This window comes from Callospermophilus lateralis, chromosome 4 (assembly GCF_048772815.1).
Source record: "Callospermophilus lateralis isolate mCalLat2 chromosome 4, mCalLat2.hap1, whole genome shotgun sequence".
Lineage (NCBI taxonomy): Eukaryota > Metazoa > Chordata > Mammalia > Rodentia > Sciuridae > Callospermophilus > Callospermophilus lateralis.
In genome coordinates this window covers 41,005,543-41,010,733 of record NC_135308.1, presented here as the reverse complement: position 1 = coordinate 41,010,733, position 5,191 = coordinate 41,005,543, and the positions used below count along the sequence as shown (strand labels likewise).

At 32.9% G+C, this 5,191-nt stretch overlaps 1 non-coding gene across 1 annotated transcript; it reads left to right on the top strand.

Annotated features, from left to right (window-relative positions):
• The first annotated feature begins 906 nt into the window (after positions 1 to 906).
• On the top strand, positions 907 to 1,012 carry LOC143398666 (U6 spliceosomal RNA). The gene has a single exon (XR_013091278.1). It is a non-coding gene; the product is annotated as a U6 spliceosomal RNA (small nuclear RNA).
• Positions 1,013 to 5,191: the final 4,179 nt, after the last annotated feature.

The window sequence follows — 5,191 nt, the reverse complement described above, 5'->3', positions numbered from 1 at the left end:
TTAGAGGTCTAACTCTGTACTTCAGGCACATTTTTTTTTCACAATTTACCATCTCTGAACCTAAGAAACAGCAACAAGTGCTGTTGGCCAGTCAGGATGGAGTGGTCATTGCCTATATATAAGCAAGCAATGCAAGTTTCAGAGTCAAAACTGGTAGGATAGGTGCTAATGGCTTGGACCAAAATTTGAATATGATAGTTGAATACATTTTATCCCTAGAAACAAGTGGTTGTAAGGAAGAGGTGTGATTGGTGGTATGTTGGTTAGTGCACCAACAGTCCTAAGGAAGAAGGAAAAATCCAGTTCTTCATACTGAAAAGCCAATTTTGATCTAATATACAAGCTCCAAATTCTTTTATGGATTCCTTAATAAATTTTCCACTAACTCTCTGATATTAGAGTGTTATAGAGCTAGGAAAGGACCACGTGTGTGAAACATCAAAAGATTTATCCAGAGAAATTAGATTGAATAGAAAGAGGTTTTAGGATTACATTATCGAATTTTTTCATTTGTATTTTCTTTTAACATATGTAAAACATAAATATATGGACATTTGTATAACAAATTAAGACAAAAAGAAGTCATTCCAGAAGTACACAATTCCAAGATAGAATAAAGTACCACGTCACTGTGGAATGAATCACGTTGATTTTCAGTGGTATATAAGTTAATGGTACATTTACAATTAGTATCTCTTAGATTGGATGAAAGAGTATTTTCTTTGTAACCTTGGTCAAACCTTTTCTTCATCCTGTATAATCTTCAGCATTCTTTTCATAGTATTTATGTGAAAATTACCAACCCTGTATCTGAAAAAGAAAAAAAGAAAAGATCTGTCCTGTACTATACCTTTGGGCTTTGATGTATCTTTATTGCTATCATTTATTAAAAAGCCACATTTCTATGTTCACTTCAGCTGCATATATACTAGAACTGGAACCATGTGGAGAAGTTTAGCATGTTCCCTGCATTAAAGATGACATGCAAATTTAGTAAGTGTACCATATTTTTATAGAGAAGAATGAAATGGCATTTGCTGGCAAATGGATGGGACCAGAGAACATCATGCCAAGTGAAATAAGCCAAACTCAAAGTCAAGGGTCAAATGCTTTCTCTCATATGTGGAAGCTACAGAAAAACAAGGGAAAAAATAGGGAGGGACACCAGGAAAATAAAGAGAAATCAACGGAGTAGAGAAAGATGATGGAGGGGCAAGGAATGGGAAAAGGGAAGAACTGTGAAATGAAGTTGACTAAATTATGCTATGTACATATATGAATATACCACAGTGAGTTCTGCTTTTACATATACCTATAAAGCAACTATTTTAAAATAATGAATAAACAGAAGAAAAAAACACAGTAGAATAAAGTAAGGAAACCAGGGGTAGTAAAAGAGGAAGTACTAGAGCCTGAAATACAGCAAATTATATTCCATGCATGCATGATTATGTCAACATGAACACCACTATTAAGCCTTGTATGATGGCACATGCCTATAATTCCAGTAGTTGGGGAGGCTGAGGTAGGAGCATTATAAGTTCAAAGTCACTCTCAGCAACTGTGAGGCACTAAGCAGGGAGACCTTGTCACTAAATAAAAAACAAAATAGGCTGGGGATATGACTCAGGGATAGAGTGCCCTCAATCCCTGGTACCACCTCCACCCCCCAAAAAAATGAACAACACAATTGTATGTAACTATAATGCACTAAAACCAAAAATATCTTCAGGATTTACAAAAAAAAAAAAAAAAGAGTGCCACCTTTGGAACTCAAAAAAATTACCTGATATCATAAAACAACAAAAATAAACTATTTGTGTCTTTTCATTCACACAATGATATATATTTCATAATACACACACACACACACACACACACACATTGCTTAATTACCTCTGGATATTTCTCTGTATTCAAAACCAAGGCAGACAAACTCTAAAGTGATTCCCAATTTTTCCACCTCCTGCTATATACGTCTCCTGTAATTTCATTCCCCGGAGAATGGCAGGACCTGTGACCTTCTTAAAACTATTAGAACAAGGAAAACATTATGGGATGGTAATGTTACAGGCTCGTAATGTCTGTGTGGTCTGCAGGTTCTGTTATGTCACTACCTCACTGGTTTTGATGAAAAAAAAAAAAAAAACTGGAATGTGGAGAGTCTCATGTGATGGCAGGAACAAACTGCTGCCTGTGGCTTATGGCCACAGAGGCCTGCCATTCAATAGTTTCCAAGGACCTAAATGTTTTCAACAACCAAGTGAGTGTGGAAGCAGATCCTTCTCCAGTTGAGCCTCAGATTAGACCACAGCCCTGGCCAACATGTTCTTACCTCTGAGAACCTGAAGCCTAGGACCCAGCTAACCTGTGCCAAGATTCTTGAGCTCACAAACTGTGATACAATATATGTTTATTTTTTCAAGCAATTAAGTTTATCATAACTTGTTAAAGAATAATAGACATTTAATACAAAGCACTGTATTCATTGTATTAAAATAGAATTGTTATGGAGTCCATGAATTCCTCTATCCAGAAACAAGAAATATCCACTACTAAAAAAGTGCACATTGACATATCACATATATAGAGTAGACATTTAAAATTCATTTTCCTTAAAATTGCAGTTTATGTGTATCCAATCAATTAAATTTTCCAATCTCTCTTTAAATTGTAAGTATTGGTCATCCCATATGGTTGAAAACTAAGAGCACTATTAAAAATCATATATAAATAGTCACTTCTTGGTGGATAAGCTATAAATTTGCTTTCAAGCTTTTAAAAATATTAAGGTAGCATTTTTATCTGTTCTTTAAAAATAATACAATTTTTATTTAAATTGTTACTTATTTTCATGTATTTGGTAAATAATTTGATTAAAAGCTATGGTCTTTTTTTACAGATTAATTTCACATTTGGCTTTATATCAAGATTTTTTTAACCACAAATTTCACATTTGTGTAGTAATCTTAGATAATCATAATTCAATGGTGGAGCATAATTCTAGAAAAATGTATCTATTATTGATGACAAATATTTTATTATCACAGAACAACATCCATTAAAGGTGATAACTGGCAATATTACAACACTAAAGATGAAAATACCCTGGATACCCAATTGAAATTTCTTCTTCAGAAATTATTAACAAATTGAGGAAGATAACAGGTAGACAGAATTTCTCATTACATTTTCCTTCTTTGCTAGCTGATTCAGCAAAGGAAAGAATGAGTGAAGCATATTATGACTCAATAATGAGTACTCTATTACTGTCCTTAGTAATCTCTTGATGACCCTTTCATTTGAAGTATGCATGAGTCCCTGAGAAATATCCTGGAGATTCTCAGAATTATGTGAAGTCTAAAAGTTGAATGGTCAAGCTCCTACTTAGTATAGGTGTGAGGCAAAGTCAGTAAAATTGAGACTCATATTAATATTGTATCCTTTTTGTTCAGTAGTTGGCAAAAAATTACATTTAAGTTCTGTCTTTATCAAGGGATTCTGAATTGTCAAATTTTATACAGTTTAAAAATCACAGGGAGTTGCAGCACAGTCTGCTGTAAAGCAGTGCCTGTCACCCCTTGCCCCCAATTCTCTCATGTAAACATGAGTCTGTGCTGCATTGTGCCAGCTGGCAGAGAGTATGAAGGTAACCCAGGTGGCTGTTGATAGGTTTCAGGTTGGAAAAGAGATCATGTTGCCTTGGTGAGAAAGGCATGAAAGAAAATAAATACTAACAAATTTTTTATCCTAACAGATTCATACCATCCTTTCATTTTCTTTTTAAAATTGTTGTTCAGAGTTTCATATATAAGAAACAAGTACATAATGGGAAAAAAATGGAAAAATAGAGAACGGAACAAAGAAGTACAATCAGCAAACAATGTATTTTCCTATCCTATTTTTGTGCTTACTACTCTTGTCAAAGATAGAAGGCATCATTGGGTGAATTTTATATATTCTCTTCCACATAATCATTACATCAGAGAATTTTTCATGTTGCCATCTTCATAACCATTAATTTAATAATGCAAAACAACTCATCAAAATCATATCCCACAATTGATTTACATTTGTTTGTCTTTTTAAGTTGCAAGTGGCATTATGATAATATGTATACAAGATTTTGATGATTTTAGTTGAAAATAAACTTGCACTGTGTGATAAATAAAAATAATCAGACTATAATTTTATTTGGCTCTAATGAGATTCTTACTAAGATTGAGTTTGCCCCTTCTGTGTAGGAAAGGACAGTAGCTTTTTTTTTAAAGAGAGAGACAGAAGAGAGAGAATATTTTAATATTTATTTTTCAGTTTTCAATGGACACAACATCTTTATTTTATTTTTATGTGGTGCTGAGGGTCAAACCCAGCGCCCCACACATGCCAGGTGAGTGCGTTACCACTTGAGCCACATCCCCAGCCCACAGTAGCTTCTTTATTATTACCAAACTGTGAAGATTCCTTAGTTTCAGTTTTTACCAATTAAATGGACACATTTTCACTTCAAACAGTTTTTTTTAATTAAGTAGTTAACTTATGTGCAGAACCCAATACCTAGAAGCTCATTCATCTCCTTAGTTTTCTTTTCTCTTCTCCCTTAGAATTTCTTCTTTCTGGGAATTGACTAATGACAAGAAATTGTTTTACATTTTTATTTTTGTGAAGTTTTAACATATAAAAATTATAGTCATTATATGACATAATTGTGGAATTGCCTTTTAGAATTAAACTTTTATGTGTCTAAATGCAAACTGTTTAAAACATGTTTAATATTTTATAAATTTAAATGGTAGAAAATATTCCTTAAAATTTTTGAAGTTAATTTTCTTTAATTTTCTTACTATTTTTCCAAAGATTTTTTAACAAATAAAAAATAAAATTTAAATACCTTTATAATTATAAGGTGAGATTTCAAATTGCTCTAAATATTTTTTCTTGTTTCTTGTTTTATTATTTTCAAGTGTGCCAAGCAAGAATCCCAATGAATTTATTTAATTAGGGTTCTCTTCACTGAGTTATGACTCTTTCTTTTGAATGTTTCAGGGGCTTTTATTCATCCAAATCTTTTATTTGCATCCAGAAGCAACTTCCTTTATCATAGCCTTGCCAAAAGCCTGGTCTTACCTCACCAAACTGAGAAGAACTTCAGTGGTTTCTGTTACAGGTTTTATTTGCTATTGATCATCTT